The sequence below is a fragment of the Hyperolius riggenbachi genome, chromosome 1 (genome assembly GCF_040937935.1).
Source record: "Hyperolius riggenbachi isolate aHypRig1 chromosome 1, aHypRig1.pri, whole genome shotgun sequence".
NCBI lineage: Eukaryota > Metazoa > Chordata > Amphibia > Anura > Hyperoliidae > Hyperolius > Hyperolius riggenbachi.
The window spans coordinates 349021714-349042402 of NC_090646.1; the positions used below are offsets into that span (position 1 = coordinate 349021714).

The window sequence follows — 20689 nt, forward strand, 5'->3', positions numbered from 1 at the left end:
ATAACACAGTAATCCTATCCCCTAATCCCTAACCTATACTGTAGCTAGCTAAGGATAATAGCTGGCCAGCAGGCAGCAGCTGGCCTGGTCTGTGCACAGCACACACACAGACGCATTGCAGCTGCCTGCAGCACACACTCTGACTGTCACACAAGATCAAGCTAATTAATGATTTAATAATAGTGTAGTGATAGTGAAGGGGTTAATCACTGAAGAGCTTTCAGTTTATCACTGTGTACAGTCCTTGCTATGCCAGCAGCACTGGAGCATGTCTCTCAGTGAGCATTCAGCAAGCTAGGACGATATGTCTCATCATGGCAGCCCACCTTATTAACCGTCTGATTGGCTCAATGAGGTCAGGTGGGTCTGACCAGGGTTCCCCTCTGTGATTGGTTGCTAGGGCTTCTGCTGGGAGTCCTCTGATTGGCTCCAGGACGTCAACTCCTTAGTTACAGTATTTCTGATCCGGATATCCGCAATATTCGCGGATATCCGCGTTATGGGCCCAAATATCCACAGGTAGCTATCCGGATTTGGGCCCAGGTATCCGGAATCTGAATCCGGATATCCGGAATCTGGATGAGCAGCACTGATTGTGGCTTTCATATGAAAACTCTGGGGTGTATCAATAGCTCCACCATTGAGAATACAGGTAACACCAGCTATGGTCGGTCAGTGGGGGAGGGGGTATAGTTTGGAATGACATCCTCGGTTACTATGTTTCTGTTGTGGACATCTTGAATTTTTTCCTGTTTTCTATGACCCATAACGGGGCGGGACGAATGGGGGGCTCTTCATAATGAGGGGAAAGGCAGTAATAAATCCATGCCAAATGCAGGGTGAATATTATCAAAATCCAAGTACCAAAACAAGTGCTAGATATCAATCATTGCAAAATAATGAATGCCTTATTAATGCCTTAAAGCCTAGTATCACAAAAACATTCCAGTGCGGGCATAAAAGGAACAACATTGTTTCTGAATAAGTCTATGGGTTTGAGTCACAAAACTTCTGTCTTGAGTTGTTTCATCTTACTTATTTTTTACCTCCGCTATAAGAAGAGATAGTTTGTGAAATAAAACAAATAAGGAGAGATACATTAAGACAGCCTAGGAGAGATACTTCATCAGATAAGCTTGATAAAGAGAGATTGGGTTGATTCACAAAACTGACTTTGTGAAGAGTTTTTCTCTAGAATTATCTCACCTTACTTGTTATTAAACTTAACTACCAGAAGAGTTAAATTATGAGATAAACACATAAGGGTCTTAATGCACTAAAGGACAGTAAAGTTGCCATGTGCACAGCAATTTTACCGGTACTTACACCAGCCAAGTACCCCATATTGTGCAGTCAGTGCAACCCGTGGTACATGGGTAACGTGAGTGTTGCTAAGTCAATGTGCGTTACTATGCTTCCTGTTGAGTGCATCAAGCCCAAGAGGTTCCAGAGGCCATGACGACGCTCACAAGTCCGTACACAAAGGCTTTTCAATAGAGCTCGGCTACACTGTGCTTACCCAGAAAGCTTGTGGCTACAAACTAGCATTGTGCTGATTAAGCTCGGCTTTTTCAGGTGAGCCTGAGTGGCAGCTCTGTGCTACTGCACAGATATGAGCTAACCTGCCCCTGCACAATGCGACAGCGAGCTTCAGGGGTCCTGCGACTGGGATGGTGGGGGGAAAAAGCTTCTGGAGGAGATGCATCACACCAGTGCAAAGCAGATGCAGGACCAGCCATGACATCAGGCCAGGGTGCTCTAAGTGCCGACATCGGTGCGATACGTGTAGGTGGGCAAGGAGGACAGCAGGAGCCAGTGTCAGGGCTTGGTATACATTAGTATTCCAAGCCTCACAAAGCATCTTCAAAAGGTCCCACCAGGGCTCCCCATTGACCCCTCAACAGTCTATTGGGAATCTAGAGGATTCCCATTGGTCTGATAAAAGACCAGTGGGCAGCCCCTATGGGATGGCAGCTCTATAAGGGTTTTGTTTTTTTTAGGTTCATGGTGTTTAACCATTTCAGCCCCCGGGAATTTTTCACCTTATGCATCCAAACAATTTTCACTTTCCATTCATTTGCCAATAACTTTATCACTAATTATCACAATGAATTGATCTATATCTTGTTTTTTTTCATTTTTCTTTCTTTGGGTGGTACATTTAACAGGAATGTTAAGGGGGAAAAAAGGAAAAAAATCATGATTTCTCAGTTTTCAGCCATTATAGCTTTAAAATAATATATGCTACCATAATTAATACAATACAATAACATTTCTATAGCGCTTTTCTCCAATAGGACTCAAGCGCTTAGGCTCTCTCAGATTCAGTAATTCGTAGTAGGATGAAGTATTCACACAACAAAAGTTATATTTCTGCAAATGCCAAACTGAACAGGTGGGTATTCAGTCTACATTTTAACACCTCTAGAGATGAAGCTGTCCCGATCTGTTTAGGTAAGGAGTTCCAAAACGTAGGGGCAGCATGACAGAAGGCTCTGGGACCAATAGTTTCCAAGTGGACTCTGGGTATGACTAGATTATAAGAACCTGTGGATCTGAGAATGCGGGGATTGCTATGCAGCTGCAACATTTCTTTCATGTATCCAGGGCCCAGATTATTCAGTGATTTAAATGTCAGTAGGCCGATCTTGAATAGAACCCTCCATTCTATAGGTAGCCAGTGAAGGGAGTGCAGGACTGGTGTTATGTGGCAGTGACAGGATTGTTTGGTTAGCAGTCTGGCAGCAGTGTTCTGTATCAGCTGTAGGCAGTACAAGTCCTTTTTTGGAAGGCCAGTGTAGAGAGCAGGCATGCTCAGATGTACCAAAATTTGGTTCGGGTACATTCAAATTCTGGTCCGCATGACATTCGAATTCGCCTTCGACCACGAAATTCGGTTCAAATTCATATTCGGTTCGGGGTTACGGCTCAAAATTCGGTAAAAATTCGTGTTCGCGAATTCGGGTTTTTTTCTTGTGTTTTTTTAAAGGGAATTCACATTGAAATAGGTGTACTTAAAAAAACAAAACTAAAAACGTGACGTGTGGCACTGGCAGCAGGCAATGCATTGTGTGGACCCTGAAAGCAGGAGGATAAATACAGTAGCAGGAGGATAAATACAGCTGCAGCAGGAGGAGGAGTGATGTGTTGCACTGGCAGCAGGCAATGTATAGTGTTGACCCTGGCGGTGGGACCACTGACAGGAGGATAAATACAACAGCAGGAGGAGGAGCAGGAGGAGGAGTGACGTGTGTGTGGCACTGGCAGCAGGCAATGCATTGTGTGGACCCTGGCGGTGGGACCACTGACAGCCGGAGGATAAATACAGTAGCAGGAGGATAAATACAGCAGCAGCAGGAGGAGAAGTGACGTGTGGCACTTGCAGCAGGCAATGTATTGTGTTGACCCTGGCGGTAGGACCACTGACAGCAGCAGTATAAATACAACAGCAGCAGGAGGAGGAGTGGTGACGTGTGGCACTGGCAGCAGGCAATGGTTAGTGTGGACTCTGGAGGTGGGACCACTGACAGCAGCAGGATAAATACAACAGCAGCAGGAGGAGGAGGTGGAGTGACGTGTGGCACTGACAGCAGGCAATGCATAGTGTGGACCCTGGTGGTGGGACCACTGACAGCAGCAGGATAAATACAACAGCAGCAGGAGGAGGAGTGGCGTGTGGCACTGGCAGAAGGCAATGCATAGTGTGGACTCTGGCGGTGGGACTACTGACAGCAGCAGGATAAATACAACAGCAGCAGGAGGAGGAGGTAGAGTGACGTGTGGCACTGACAGCAGGCAATGCATAGTGTGGACTCTGGCGGTGGGACCACTGACAGCAGCAGGATAAATACAACAGCAGCAGGAGGAGGAGGTGTGGCACTGGCAGAAGGCAATGCATAGTGTGGACTCTGGCGGTGGGACCACTGACAGCAGCAGGATAAATACAACGGCAGCAGGAGGAGGAGGAGTGGCGTGTGGCACTGGCAGAAGGCAATGCATAGTGTGGACTCTGGCGGTGGGACCACTGACAGCAGCAGGATAAATACAACAGCAGCAGGAAGAGGAGGTGGAGTGACGTGTGGCACTGACAGCAGGCAATGCATAGTGTGGACCCTGGCGGTGGGACCACTGACAGCAGCAGGATAAATACAACAGCAGCAGGAGGAGGAGGTGGAGTGACGTGTGGCACTGGCAGAGAAGGCAATGCATAGTGTGGACCCTGGCGGTGGGACCACTGACAGCAGCAGGATAAATACAACAGCAGCAGTAGGAGCAGGTACTAGTAGACTAGTAGTATAGTAGTAGACACTAGTAGTAGCACGCACGCAGGTAACTAAGAAACACCTAGCGTACTACGCTACAAGTAAGCAGTGTGGCAGACAGTCGGTGACAATTACAACAATTGGTCACACACGGTCAGACGCAATCAATCAATAAGCTCGGGCAGGCGACAGACAGACACAGGTCACTCACAACGGATGCTGGTGGTGGCCTGTTTGTGTTGTAACTCTTATTTATTACACACACTACGGATGATAATAAAATCACACAGTAAAAGTGAAAAAAAAATAAGTGAACGGGTACTAGTAGACTAGTGGTATAGTAGTACACACTAGTAGTATGCACGCACGCAGGTAACTAAGAAACACCTAGCGTACTACGGTACAAGTAAGTAGTGCGGCAGACAGTCGGTGACAATTACAAACAGTCACACACGGTCAGACGCAATCAATCAATACGCTCGGGCAGGCGACAGACAGACACAGGTCACTCACAACGGATGCTGGTGGTGGCCCGTATGTGTTGTGACTCTTATTTATTACACACACTATGGATGATAATAAAATCACACAGTAAAAGTGAAAAAAAATATAAGTGAACGGGTACTAGTAGACTAGTAGTATAGTCGTAGACACTAGTAGTATGCATAGTGTGGACCCTGGCGGGTCCACACTATGACTGTCACAGTCAGTAACTAACTAACACAGTACTGAAACTAATAAAGTAACAGACTACAGCAGTAATAATTAACTAAACTAGTACTACTAGTACACAACTAACTAGAATCCCTAACCTACCTAAGCTAGTAGTAGGCTAAGGCTACCTAGGCTAGCAGGCCTAGCCTGCTCACAGACTAACACTAGCCTAGCACAGTATACACTATACACTAGCTGACTAAAAACAATCAAAATACTAGCCAAATATATAAGACAACAATAAATGTGTTTAGGAGGTGTTTAGGAAGCAAAACGCTAGGTTTAGCAGTGAAAAGCACTTGCTCAGACACAGCACAGCACTGGAGAATCTCTCAGTACCAGCAGCAGTCACACAAGTGCGTGGCTCCGCAACATGGCCGCCGCCTTATATAGAGGAGGGGAGGGCCAGGCTCCCCTCCTCTGATTGGTTGCTAGGGTTGCCAGGTCCTCGGCAGGAGGACTTCTGATTGGCCCAATCACGTCATCCCCGAATCCTGAAGCCGAAACCGAACCCACAGCTCCATCCGGCCGAATTCGAGCGCGCACATTTGGCAGGCTTCGTATTCTGTTTCGGCTCGGATCGCAGCATTCGGGTTCGGGTTCGCATGCGGCAAACCCACCCGAATTTTTCGGGGGAACTTCGCATTCGGGGTCCTGCTGAGCAACCCTGGTAGAGAGCATTGCAGTAGTCCAGTCGGGAGGTAATGAAGGCATGAACTAAAGTTGGTAGTTCTTCTGGGGGGATGAGGTGCTTGATTTTTGCAATGTTCTTAAGGTGAAAATAGGATGATTTCACCACAGCAGAGATGTGAGTTCTGAAGTTTAAATCCCCATCAATTAGAACTCCCAGGCTACGCACATGATTAGAGCTGCGTAGATCCGTGCCTCCAATTCCCAGTGGTGAAGACTGCAAGTTAAGTTGTTCCGTTGTCATGCGCTGCCCTCCGATCAGAAGGACTTCAGTTTTGTCTGCATTTAGTTTCAGCCAGTTGTCATTCATCCATTGCTGTAGTTCACGTAAGCAGGCATTTATAGTTAGAGTTGGGTCCGTCACACCAGGCTTGAAGGAAAGATATAGTTGGGTGTCGTCCGCATAGCAGTGGTATGTCAGGCCATGATTTTGGATTAGTTTTCCAAGCGGTAAAATGTAAATTGTGAAAAGCAGGGGAGAGAGGATTGAGCCCTGGGGCACCCCATACTTAAGTGGTATAGGGGTGGACAGGAAGGGCACCATAGACACTTTTTGGGTTCTGCCACTCAAGAAGGATTTGAACCACTGAAGAACTATGCCATCGATGCCGCAGTATTCCTGTAGCCTGTTTATCAAGATGTCATGGTCAACTGTGTCAAAGGCTGCAGAAAGGTCTAGCAGTATGAGGATCGAGCACTCTCCTCTGTCTCTTGCCATGAGCAGGTGGTTGCATATTTGGATGAGGGCAGTTTCAGTGCTGTGGTGTTTCCTGAAGCCAGACTGGAATGGGTCATAGCTGTTGTTTTGTAGGATTTTGGATTCTAGCTGGAGATATACAGCTTTTTCTATTAGCTTACACAGAAAGGGAAGGTTAGAGACTGGTCATTGCATCAGGGTCCAGGGAGGGTTTTTTTGAGGAGAGGCCTGATGATTGCTACCTTCAGTAAAGCAGGAAATATCCCTGATTGTAAGGAACAGTTAACAATTTTGAGGAATACCGGTACAAACAGGTCGGGGCAGTTCAACATGAACTGTGTTGGGCCAGGATCCAGGTCACAGGTAGTTAGGCGGAGGTGAAGGAGGATGCTTGATGTGACTTCTTCATCAATTTCTTTGAAGTTTGACCAAGGTGTTACGTTGTCTCTGCTAATGGTCTTTGGCGCTATATTAGGCTCAGATGTTGTAAGTTGGATGACGGACCTTATAGCGGAAACTTTGTCTGTGAAGAAATGGGTAAATTGGTCACAGAGGTCCTTTGAAGACTCGATATTACGTTTTTGACATGCCGGGTTGCAGAGTTTTTCCACTGTGCGGAACAGTTGGGCTGGTTTGTTAACTGCATTTGTAATCTCTTGTGATAGAAAGGATGATTTTTTTCCTGTGATTACCTTTTGGTAATTCTTCAAGTGGAGGATTAACCACTTCAGGACTGTGCATGATGGTGTGGAGTAAGATATTTGGTGCACAGAGGATCTCTGTATTTTATTTACCGTATTTTTCGGACCATAAGACGCTCCGGACCATAAGACGCACCAAGGTTTAGAGAACAAAAACCAGGGGAAAAAAAAATACTAAACATGGTGCATCCATGGTACAGGGGCGTCTTGTGGATCTTCTCCCCTCGCCAATTATCATGTTCCCCAATATACCTCTTGTGTTCCTGTGCCCCATTTGTACCTTTAGTGTCTTCCTTGTGTCATCCTTTGTCCCCCTTATGTTCTTGTTTATCCCCCTGTGTCCCCGCTGCTGCCCCATCCCGTCCTCCTCTATCATGTCCCCTGTGTTCTGCAGCTGTCCTGTCCCCCTCTATCTTGTCCCCATGTCCTGCCCCCCTGTCCTCTTCTATCTTGACCCCATGTATCCTGCTGCTGTCCTGACCTCCTCTATTCTGTGCCCATTTCCCCCTGTCCTCATCTATCTTGTCCCTTGTGTCCCATCCCTCTATCCTCATCTATTTTGTCCCTGCGGCTGTCCCAACCCCCTCTGACTCTATGCCCTGTATGGAGTGTGCAAGTGGCTTACCGCTGCAGCCTAGTGATGGTCAGTGGTGAGCCTCCAGGGAAAAGCCGCGTGGGTGTCCGGGCACGCTGAAGACATATCCATCCCTTCTGCAGACGTAAAAGATCCGGGCTTACTGCTGCAGGCTAGGGATGATCAGCGGTAAGCCTATGGGGAAAAGCCGCGTGGTTGTCCGGGCACACTGAAGACATATCCATCCCTTCTGCTGACATAAAAGATCCGGGCTTACCGCTGCAGGCTAAGGATGATCAGCGGTAAGCTTATGGGGAAAAGCCGCGTGGGTGTCCGTGCATGCTGCCTAATGTTTTTCTACCGTCACTTCCCCCTTGATGATGTAAGCGGAAGTGACGGTAGAAAACATTAGGCAGCGTGCACGGACACCCACGCGGCTTTTCCCCATAGGCTTACCGCTGATCATCCTTAGCCTGCAGCGGTAAGCCCGGATCTTTTACGTCTGCAGAAGTGAAGGGATGGATATGTCTTCAGCGTGCCCGGACAACCACGCGGCTTTTCCCTGGAGGCTCACCGCTGACCATCACTAGGCTGCAGCGGTAAGCCACTTGCACACTCCACACGGCATAGAGTCAGAGGGATCGGGACAGCCGCAGGGACAAAATAGATGAGGACAGAGGGATGGGACAATCACAGGAACAGAATAGAGGAGGACAAGGGGGGCAGGATGCGGAAGGACACATTACCGCGGGGATTTCCAGTGGAAGGACACCTGGCATTGGGCAGCATTTGGACCATAAGACGCAGGCACATTTTCCCCCCATGTTTGGGGGAGAAAAAGTGCGTCTTATGGTCCGAAAAATACGGTACCTATTTGTCTCGGTTATTTCATCATTTAAATTATGTCCCTATCACAATGTATGGCGCCAATATTTTATTTGGAAATAAAGGTGCATTTTCTCAATTTTGCGTCCATCACTATTTACAAGCACATCATTTAAAAAATGTTTGCAATATACCCTCTTCACATGCATATTAAAAAAGTTCAGACCCTTAGGTAACTATTTATTTATTGTTATTTTTTTTCCATAAAAAATTTATTTGGGTAATTTTTGGTGTGGGAGGTAAACAGTTAATTTTAAATGTAATAATGTGGGTTTATTTTATTAAAAAATCTACACTCACCTAAAGGATTATTAGGAACTCCATACTAATACAGTGTTTGACCCCCTTACTCTTTCAGAACTGCCTTAATTCTACGTGGCATTGATTCAACAAGGTGCTGAAAGCATTCTTTAGAAATGTTGGCCCATATTGATAGGATAGCATCTTGCAGTTGATGGAGATTTGTGGGATGCACATCCAGGGCACGAAGCTCCCGGTTCATCACATCACAAAGATGCTCTATTGGGTTGAGATCTGGTGACTGTGGGGGGCATTTTAGCTTTTAGAATTTTTTGTCTTTGTTCAGGGGAATCTGCAGTGTCAGAGGAGTTTTTGGTTATATTTTTCACTTCATAAAATTAAACACAAGATAACATTATCGGCAGTTCGGATTCATCCAGCTTTCCCAGCATTGAGCTTTTCTGTCCTGTGTTTAATCCTTTGAATGCTGTTCTAGTAAAAAAAAATGCTGGTAGTATTTAATTTTACTGTAAAAAATGTTTTAGAGCAAAGAATTGCTGGGTTTCATTCCGCTTTAACAACATAAGAGGTCTAAAATATCAAATGATCATAGAGCAGCTAACTGAGCCTCAAGGTCTAGGCAGACCATTTATGAAGGAAATCTTGTCCAACCATTACCACATAGTTATGCTTAAGCAGCCATATTGAGTTGGCTTGGAGCAGTTGGGAAAAATTAAATGCTGGAAAACCAGAGATAACCCAACCAATTTTCAATAAGCCGCACAAAATTTTAAAGGAATGAAACATTTCTTAACAAGTCAAAGAATACTCATTTAAACCTATTCCTATAAAATGGCGTTCATACCGTTGTCACAGGTCTCAACCCCCTCTCTTTGAGGCAGTGGCGGCGCTACACTGGGGCTTGCCGGGGCTGAAGCCCCAGCTGAGAAACTGTAAGCCCCTCAGAAAGCCCCCCTGAATCAAGGGCCGGTGTTCCAACACTGGCTCTAGCGTGGGGCGAGAGACTTATCATTCCCTCACCTCAGGGAATGATAAAAAGAGGGGTCCTTTTATGCGCGGCGCAGAGCGGGAGATACAGCTAGCTATAGTCTCCGGGAGTCCGGGCTGCAGCAGACACTAGAGCTTCAGCCGCCTGGTCCACTCCTGTCTCCTTCTCAGCAATACCGCTCGCACTACTTCCTGATTCAGAGCGGTATTGCTGAGGAGGAGACAGAAGTGGACCAGTCGGCTGAAGCTCTAGCGTCTGCTGCAGCCCGGACTCCCGGAGACTATAGCTAGCTGTATCTCCCGCTCGGCGCCGCGCATAAAAGGAGGGGGGTCCACTGAGGTGAGGGCATGATGGGCCCCCCCTCCCCGGCCTCTGCAAATAGTCCCCCACCCTCCTGACCAGGTATAACATTATGTGCATTTACTGGGGTAACGCTGTCACTTATGTGCATTTACTGGGGTAACGCTGTCACTTATACTGGGGTAACGCTGTCACTTATGTGCATTTACTGGGGTAACGCTGTCACTTATACTGGGGTAACGCTGTCACTTATACTGGTGTAACGCTGTCACTTAAGTGCATTTACTGGTGTAACGCTGTCACTTATACTGGGGTAACGCTGTCACTTATGTACATTTACTGGGGTAACGCTGTCACTTATACTGGGGTAACGCTGTCACTTATGTGCATTTACTGGGGTAACGCTGTCACTTATACTGGGGTAACGCTGTCACTTATGTGCATTTACTGGGGTAACGCTGTCACTTATACTGGGGTAACGCTGTCACTTATACTGGGGTAACGCTGTCACTTATACTGGGGTAACGCTGTCACTTATACTGGGGTAACGCTGTCACTTATGTGCATTTACTGGTGTACCGCTGTCACTTATACTGGGGTAACGCTGTCACTTATACTGGGGTAAAGCTGTCACTTATGTGCATTTACTGGGGTAACGCTGTCACTTATACTGGGGTAACGCTGTCACTTATGTGCATTTACTGGGGTAACGCTGTCACTTATACTGGGGTAACACTGTCACTTATACTGGGGTAACGCTGTCACTTATGTGCATTTACTGGTGTAACGCTGTCACTTATACTGGGGTAAAGCTGTCACTTATGTGTATTTACTGGGGTAACGCTGTCACTTATACTGGGGTAACGCTGTCACTTATGTGCATTTACTGGTGTAACGCTGTCACTTATACTGGGGTAACGCTGTCACTTATGTACATTTACTGGGGTAACGCTGTCACTTATACTGGGGTAAAGCTGTCACTTATGTGCATTTACTGGGGTAACGCTGTCACTTATACTGGGGTAATGCTGTCACTTATGTGCATTTACTGGGGTAACGCTGTCACTTATACTGGGATAACGCTGTCACTTATACTGGGGTAACGCTGTCACTTATGTGCATTTACTGGTGAAAGGCTGTCTGTCATTACGTGCGTTAGCTGGTGAAAAGCTGTCTCTTATGTGCATTTACTGGTGAAAAGCTGTCTCTTATGGGCATTAACTGGTGAAAGGCTGTCTCTTATGGGCATTAACTGGTGAAAGGCTGTCTGTCATGTGCATTAACTGGTGAAAAGCTGTCTCTTATGTGCATTTACTGGGGAAATGCTGTCTGTCATTATGTGCATGAACTGGTGAAAAGTTGTCCCTTATGTGCATTTACTGCGGAAACGCAGTCTGTCATTATGTGCATTAACTGGTGAAAAGCTGTCCCTTATGTGCATTTACTGCGGAAACGCAGTCTATCATTATGTGAATTAACTGGTGAAAAGCTGTCTCTTATGTGCATTTAATGGGGAAACTGTCTGTCATTACATGCATTAACTGGTGAAAAGCAGGCTCTTATGTGCATTTACTGCAGAAACGCAGTCTGTCATTACGTGCATTAACTGTTGAAAAGCTGATTCTTATGTGCATTTACTGGTGAAAGGCTACCTGTCATTATGTGCGTTTACTTCATTTTTTTTTCCATGTAACTACGTTAGCTGGTACAACTACATTACAGTTAGCCCCGCCCACATGACATCATGACCACGCCCAATTCCCCCCCCCCCCCCCCCCCCCCCCCCCCACCACCACCAAGCCCGGCCTGCCAGCCCTCGTGCCCCCTTTGAGCCCCCCCAAAAATCTGAAGCTGGAGCCGCCACTGCTTTGAGGTTGAGATTTGTGGCAGAGGTGCAATTCCATTTTTATAGGAATAGGTTTTAATAATCATTCTTGTATTTGTTAATATGTTTCAATATGTTTCAGTTTTACTTGGCTTATTTAGAATTGGTTGGGTTGTCTCAATTTTTCTTATCTACTAAGACTGACCTGAACTCGGCAGCAAAGACAGGAGCTGCTAACAAATACACATGGCAGACTGTTTCTAACTACCTTGGAATTCTATAGTCATGTGGCTCTTTCTGATGGACAGCTGACAGGCACCACACAAACGCTTGTTAGCATTTGGATACAGTCGCTGGACAGACGCCCCCCCCCCCCCATGGCGTCATATCTTAGTGCAGCCGCAGCCTTGCTCAGACATGACATGTGCTGTGCCATCAGGTAATGCCACTGTGTCAAGCAACACGCGTAGTGCTACAAACGCTACCATTTACCCACTAGATTGTAAGCTCGCAAGGGCAGGGTCCTCCTCCTAATGTTTACTGTTTTTGTAATAATATTTGTGCTGCTTGGAACTCTGCTGTACATTTGTTAGTTGTATCTATGTTCCCCTTGTCGTCTTATTGTGCTTTGTAAAGCGCTGCGGAATATGTTGGCGCTATATAAATAAAAAATAATAATAATAATTTGGCTGCATTTTATTTGTACCAGAATGGCGCTTTGTGGGTGGCAAGTTTTGCTGGCAGTATGGTAAACTAGCTAAAGGAGGGCATAAAGGCTGCTGATGTGAAGGCCCAGAAGCTCCTGCCACTGTATAGTGGTTTCTATACCAAGTTCAGCAGCCAGAGATAGTGTGACAGCCAGATCTGAACTGAAAGGTTCCACTAAGAACCCATATACAAGCTATACAATTAGTTATTGACATTATGAACAAAAGATGCCTTTCTTTGCCAAGTTGCATTCTCGTATTGTCAGTCTAACCAGTGGTAGAGAGGCACCATGTGGGAAGCTTCATACAGTCTCGCACAGTGAGCTGCTTTGGATGTGATATTCAGCACATGGAGGTGAAAAGAAGTAAGAGGAGTGGAGTGAGAGGCTCTGCTCTTAGTATGGCACTGGCAGACTTCCTAGGGCACTATTATCACTGTCAAGATAAAAAATTAGTAGTGTGGTTCTACCCCTATATCTATAATTCCACAATTCAATCTATACAAACAAACGTTTTTTTTTTAACCAAAGTTCTCTTTATTTCTTCAGTATATCCAGAGCCGGATTAAGGCTACATGGGGCCCTAAGCAAAGTAACTGATTTGGGCCCCCCCCCCATCATGTCGTAATAGAATCAGAAGATGCAGCTGCACAGCAACATGCCACACACACCGGGGCAGACGAGCTACTGGTTGCTATGGGCAACAGCCCGCTTTCCTCTGTGGGTGCACAATGCAGGGAATAGCAGTGGCAAAATGCAGAGTAAGAGATGAATGGCTGGGACATTTGCACTCAGGGGCTGGGGCACCCCTGTGAATAGGGCACCAGATATTACAGCAGCAGCACTTTCCCCCCCCCCCCCCGCATCTCCAGCCTGGCAATAGCAGAAAGCTCTGGACACCGCCAAACCGGAAGCCGTTCCCCAGACAGAATTACATAGCCACCCCCTCCACCGAACAACCGATTTCCTCCCAAACTAGACAGCCACCATGCAGCCTCCATCCCAGTGAATACGATAGTCCAGCAGAGAAGGCAGCCGCAGCCGGGGAAAATGACAGCACCAGATGACTCACATTCACCTATTGCGATCCAAGCAATAGAGGTCCCGTCATCCGGAGCCCATCTGTATCCTCTAGAGTGCTGCCACTTTGTTACTACTACTATTACTACTTCCTACTTCCTGTCTGATCTGAGAATCAGGAAGTTCAGAGCGAGCGGCTGCACTGTAGAAGAGACAGATGGGTTTCAGATGACGGGATCTCTATCGCTTGGATCATGGATAGGTGAGTGAGCGTTTGCCATCTGCTGCTATCATTCGTGCTGCAGCTGTGGTTCTCTGTGGGAAGGGAGGGAGGAGTGGGCAGCGGCAGAGCGCACAGTAGCAGGAGGGGGACCTAGGCGGAGAGCCTGGCTCTGAAGACAATCAGCAGCGCACGGCATCATTTGACAAGACAAGACAAGACAAATAACATTTATATTGCGCTTTTCTCCTGGCGGACTCAAAGCACCAGAGCTGCAGCCACTAGGACGCGCCCTATAGGATGTAGCAGTGTTAGAGAGACTTGCCTAAGGTCTCCTACTGAATAGGTGCTGGCTTACTGAACAGGCAGAGCCGAGATTCTAACCCTGGTCTCCTGTGTCAGACGCAGAGCCCTTAAAGGGACTCCGAGCAGTGCCTGTGGGTATGCCTTTAAGCATACCCACACCTAATTAATTACATCCTCACACCTACCAGCATGATGTTTGTAATTATATCCCCCTGGGTTTCTTATATTTCATTGCATTGTGCTGAATCGAGCTGCCGACTTTGGAGAAAAGTTGTCCTGTGGCCGCGATTTCGATCGCGAATATAGCGAAAACTAAAAGGCATAGGGCGGCCGTTTCTATATCATTGGAAAGAGGAGAAAGAGAGCTTTAAAATGATATGCAACTTTCCATAGTTACTGCACTGCTCAGAGTCCCTTTAACCATTATACCATCCAGCCACTGCTGACAGGATGGCGAGGGCTGGTTTATGTGCTGATGGGGCCCCTTTGACTCTGAATGGGGCCCCAAGCGACTGCTTTTGTTGCCTGGTCGGTAATCCGGCCCTGAGTATATCCTTCAGAAAGCAAGTGATAAGTGTAGATATAACATCAGACCTTCACTTCACAAAACAATGCCTGACACGTGTTTCACGGCCATAAGCCGCTTCCTCAGAGGCACATCAAACAAACGTGCGAGTAGAGGACATAAAAAACACCAACGCGATCTGAAGTGAATCAAGAGAAACACCTTCCACGCCGATCCCAGTGAGAGAGGGCTGCAGGAGTAGCCTCCACGTACCCGACAAATAGTAAAATTGGAGAATGACCGTCTGGTCATTTTTGTTTATTTTGATTTAAAGAATGGGGTAAAATTGAAAAATTTGAAAACACATAATGCCCACATGCTAATTACAAGCCACAAAATGCATCCTAAAACATATGCATCTACTTCTCCTGTGCATGGGGAAACCAAACACTAATGCCTAGGTCATATTGTTAGAGAACTGGGGGCCTGGAGTGCATTTTGCATTTCTAAGGACTGAAAATTCGAAGAATTTATAGCTGTTCATAAAGACCAATTCCTTAGAATATCCCCCAAAATGACCCCATCTAGAAAACTAGAACACCCCCCCCCCCCCCCCCCCATGTATTCAACAAGGAGTATAATTAGAGATTTGACCCTTTAGTCTTTTCTCACTTTTGATTGAGGAAGTGCCCAGTGCACTATACAATACCTTTCCACGCATGCCGCTTATCTGCCGCTGGGTCCAGGATCCATCCTTCATTTATTCACTGCCCCCACGTGGTTGCTGGCATACATGTGGGCGCGTGTGTGATATCACACGCATGCCCACGTTACTCCAGCAACCACGTGGGCCACATGTACGGATGAAAGGCGATTCCCGGAGCGAGCGGTGAACACAGACAGATAATGTATAGGGCATCGGGGGAGGGGCAAATTGAGGAATTGGGGGGGACAGCATTGGGGGTTTTGTCGCTCGTCCCGATGTCACTCATTGTTACCGATGCGCACCGTACAGACCACGAAGGCCCGACATCTTGCAGCACATCTGACCGATTTATGTGACCAATTTCGGCACAAAATTGGTCGCCTCATCGATCGGGCATGCACATGGTGGCACCGACTTCTATCCGATTCGATTATAATACTCAAACCGGATGGTCAATCGGCCGCCAAGTCGCCTGATGTATGGCCTAACTTATTTTACTTCAACTTTTTTTTTTAAGTGGCCCTTAACTGAGAACTTCCTCTCTGCTCTAAAAGCATTAATCTTTAAAGAAAAACGTTTATTTGTTACAGCTGATACAAATCCTGCAATAAATCTGCACCATTTCTACTTCCTGCTTTTGATGGAAGCAGACATAAGTCCCATACTCACCGCCCGTGTACTGCCGGGTCTCGTGGTATACGATTGGCAAGGGTAGGGGACGGCTGCAAATTCCGAGTGCTGCATATATATGATGTTGCGACTGAGGACAGCTGCATGCCATTTTTTTGCACTTGTGGCAAAATGGTTAAGCTTGTAAAGCTGAGTATTGGTGATCATTCTGGATGACAGTTTTACAGTAGATACAAGCACTGTATGGCTATATCCATACAAGCAACCTGTATATGGTGACCTATTTGTATGTAGCTGTATAACTGATCTGTTGCCACGTCTCCTATTGGCCAGGTCACACCCTTTTCTCCATCCCCACACAGTTTCAGTACTTGCTCTATGAAATATTTTCCCTGAATACACCAGGGATCCTTGCTTTCACGTGTGTTTTGCCAGCTGCAATTTTCTTTGCCCGTATTTGAAGACAAACCCTTATTGTATAACCTTGTGTAAAATACTTTATTCTCTGAATGTGAGCTTATGCATCTGAGAATGAGGAAGTGACAGTGAAGCATGAATCAGGGTGACAAGTCTGTCAGGAGGGGAAGAAATTCATATAGAGATAATAATAAGCAGAGATGTTTGTGAAACTATGAAAACAACCCAAGGAATATATGAAGTGCAATTACAATAGACAGACAGTTGTTATATCTCTTGAATTAGAGTGACCAGACGTCCCGGATTCCCCGGGACGCGTCCCGGATTCGGGGTCCGCTGTCCCAGGCTTAAGGAGGTCCCAGGAAACGTCCCGCTTTCAGCAGCGGGACGTCCCGGCCTCGGGACTCTGGCCACTCTCTCCTCATGAACTGGCAGCGGCGTCTATAGACGCCGTGCCAGTTCATTTCCTGCAGCCCTGCTCCAGCCTCCTCTTCCGGTGTCTGTTCCGACACAGGCAGGCGAGCAGGGCTACGGCAAGATGGCTGCCGAAGCCCTGTACTGGAGACTATCTGTGTTTCCAGTACAGGGCTTTGGGCGCCATCTTGCCGTAGCCCTGTCAGCGCGGGAGATATGCAGGGCGAAGGTGGTCCCGGGAGCAGCGCGCCAGAGGCCAGAGACTTCTGCCAGGTGAGTAAATGCTTTCTTTTCCAGGTGTACTTTGCCCACATTACGTTTCTTTTCTGGTGAAATGTTTGCCCGCAGTGCGTTTCTTTTCTGGTGAAATGTTTGCCCGCATTGCGTTTCTTTTCTGGTGAAATGTTTGCCCGCATTGCGTTTCTTTTCTGGTGAACTGTTTACCCACATTGCGTTTATTTTCTGGTGAAATGTTTGCCCGCATTGCGTTAATTTTCTGGTGAAATGTTTGCCCGCATTGCGTTAATTTTCTGGTGAAATGTTTGCTCGCATTGCGTTTATTTTGTACTGACATGTTTGCCCGCGTTGCGTTTATTTTGTACTGACATGTTGCCCGCATTGCGTTTATTTTGTAGTGACATGTTTGCCAACATTGCGTTTATTTTGTACTGACATGTTTGCCCGCATTGCGTTTATTTTGTACTGACATGTTTGCCCGCATTGCGTTTATTTTATACTGACATGTTGCCCGCATTGCATTTATTTTATACTGACATGTTGCCCGCATTGCGGTTATTTTGTGCTGACATGTTACCTATTGCGTTTATTTTCTGGTGTCCGGGGTAACTGTTACTGCATTTATTATTTAATGGTCATAGATGGCTATGTTTGCTGCTTTGTAGTTACGGTATACTAGCATCACACAGTTTCTGCACACCCATGATGCAAAGTCTCGTTTGTCCACATCATGGCGTAAACACTGCTTTCTTATGCCTCGCTGTTAGACCATTACGTTAGCTCCGCCCACACAATGTCATGGCCACGCCCACTTTTCACAGCAGCGCACTCCTCAGTCCTCCCCACTTTTCGCCACGGCGCCCCCACCCCACCCCACGCCCCCCTCCCTGTCCCAGGTTGGACCCACAAAAATCTGGTCACTCTACTTGAATATTTCTCTAGGCATGTCTGCCACGGTTTGCAAATTGAGAAAACAAAACAGCTTTATCAATATGTCTGACACAAGACTGGACAGTAGCATAGTTTTCTAACTGTCAATCTTTTGATGCAATATTTATGATTATATTGTATAGAAAACTGCACCGTGCGTGGCGCAAATCGATGAAAAATGATTTTGTGGTCGATTGGAAAGCCAAAGAATATAGATCCGAAAGTTGCATTTTATGATCGAATCAGAATTGTTCTGTTAATGGAACAATCAATAATTGCCTTCCTATTTAGTTTAGATTGTTCAAATCACATTGAAAGATCGAATCTGAAGGAAAAATTGTACCATTAATTGGCACCTGTACAGGCACTCAAATTCTATAATATGATGATGCCTGCTGGGGATTTTCTATATGTGGTGAACGATTTGAAGGATTAATTTAAAGAGATTATTGGAGCATTCTGCTTAGAAGTAGGGGAAAAGGATATCATCACTCATACTTCACTTCACTCATCTCTTCACAATCCCATAACCCTAAACAACTTTTTAACTGCTTCAACTCCCTTCCCACTCCCACCTCCTCCCCCATCCTCATGTTTATCAGCTGAAGGTTTTGCATCAATATTTTATTACTAAAATGTATACAATACAGAATAATTTTAAAATGCAACCCCATTTACCAGTCCAACCATCTACCTGTTTGCTCACCCACTATAAACGACCCCTCCTCCTCTCTACTTGGCCAGTCACTCACTCTGACCTCCCACTCGGCTTTCACTGCTTTAGCTGAACAGCACCTTATTTCACTAATTTCTAAACCTCACCACGTGTGCCCTGGACCCTCTTCCATCTTATCTTATCCCCCAGCTCTCCTCTTCCTTCATCCCATCTCAACTGGCATTTTCCCTTTCCTCATTTACACAAGCAATCATAACGTCACTAATGAAAAAAATGTTTTTGGTCCCTACAGCCCTCTCTATCGTCTAGTCCAGGGGTTGGCAAACTTTTTAAGTCAAGGGCCACATTGAGATTTGAAAATGGGCTGGAGGCCGCGCGCCTCAGCAAAAAAATGGGCATGGTCATGCCCGGATGTGGGCGGTGGCATAGCAGGAAAGGATGTGTCAACCTACAAATGCTATGAGATTGGCAGCATCTTCCCTCAAATGCAATGAGATTGGCAGCAGATCTACGCACAAATGCTATGAGATTGGCAGCACATTTTCCCACAAATGCAATCTAATTGGCAGCACATTTCCCCACAAATGCTATGAGATTGGAAGCAGATCTACCCACACATGCAATCTAATTGGCAGCACATTTCCCCACAAATGCTATGAGATTGGCAGCACATTTCCCCACAAATGCTATGAGATTGGCAGCAGATCTACCCACAAATGCTATGAGATTGGCAGCAGATCTACCCACAAATGCTATGAGATTGGCAGCAGATCTACCCACAAATGCTATGAGATTGGCAGCAGATCTACCCACAAATGCTATGAGATTGGCAGCAGATCTACCCACAAATGCTATGAGATTGGCAGCAGATCTACCCACAAATGCTATGAGATTGGCAGCACATTTCCCCACAAATGCTATGAGATTGGCAGCACATTTCCCCACAAATGCTATGAGATTGGCAGCACATTTCCCCACAAATGCTATGAGATTGGCAGCACATTTCCCCACAAATGCTATGAGATTGGCAGCACATTTCCCCACAAATACTAAGAGATTGGCAGCACATTTCCCCACAAATGCTATGAGATTGGCAGCACATTTCCCCACAACCGACCTGGACCCGACCTCCTCCTACTACTCCTCCTCCTCCACAGCAGCAGCCAGGCAGGTGGCGTGATGTCTCCGACTCCCAGCCAGGAGTCCCCTCCAAGTTTCAGCCAGCCAGAGGCAGCCCCAGCCCCAGACAGGTGGCAGGTCCCCCAGGCCCCAGCACAGAACGCTGAAGTCTTGGCTTGCTCACTCCGGGCAGTGCACAGCGGGCTTGCGCAATGGCTCCAGGCGGGGGGCGGAGTCAAGTAGAGTGGCGGAGCCACGCACCAGGGCACACCATGGCCGGCAGCCTCAGTCCACCTGTCTGATTGGATAGGCGGACCGGCCGGTGGAGTGCGTGTATCACGCACGCTGCAGGCTTTGGCGGGCTTCGGGGGCGGTTAAAAACAAAAATGAAAACACACTGCAGGCTTAGCGGGCTTCGGGGAGCCAGATTGAGCAGGTCGGCTGGCCGTAGTTTGCACATCCCTGGTCTAGTCTCACTTCTTCCATTTTTTTCCAAACTATTGGAATGACACATCTATTCAGAACTGTCTGACTTCCTGTCTACAAGCTCTTTGTTAGATCCCCTCCACTCCATTCCTCACAAAACTTGCAAATTACGTCATTGCAAAACTCAAAGCCCAGTTTTCTGTACTAATACTCCTTAACCTTTCCTCTGCCTTTGACACTGTCTCTATGCTTCTCCAGACACACTATCTCTTGAATTAGAGTGACCAGACGTCCCGGATTCCCCGGGACGCGTCCCGGATTCGGGGTCCGCTGTCCCAGGCTTAAGGAGGTCCCAGGAAACGTCCCGCTTTCAGCAGCGGGACGTCCCGGCCTCGGGACTCTGGCCACTCTCTCCTCATGAACTGGCAGCGGCGTCTATAGACGCCGTGCCAGTTCATTTCCTGCAGCCCTGCTCCAGCC

At 46.9% G+C, this 20689-nt stretch overlaps 1 protein-coding gene across 3 annotated transcripts in view; it reads left to right on the forward strand.

Annotated features, from left to right (window-relative positions):
• Window positions 1–20689, forward strand: part of LOC137512834 (guanine nucleotide-binding protein subunit alpha-15-like) — a 101900-nt gene that overhangs the window by 7181 nt on the left and 74030 nt on the right. Inside the window, exon 1 of one of the 3 annotated variants that reach the window (XM_068234089.1) lies at window positions 8062–8237. The exons of the other annotated variants lie outside the window; for them this stretch is intronic. The gene's annotated coding sequence lies outside the window, so the exon portion shown is untranslated. Of the gene's footprint in view, window positions 1–8061; window positions 8238–20689 lie in introns of those variants that run through there. 3 annotated transcript variants of the gene reach the window in all.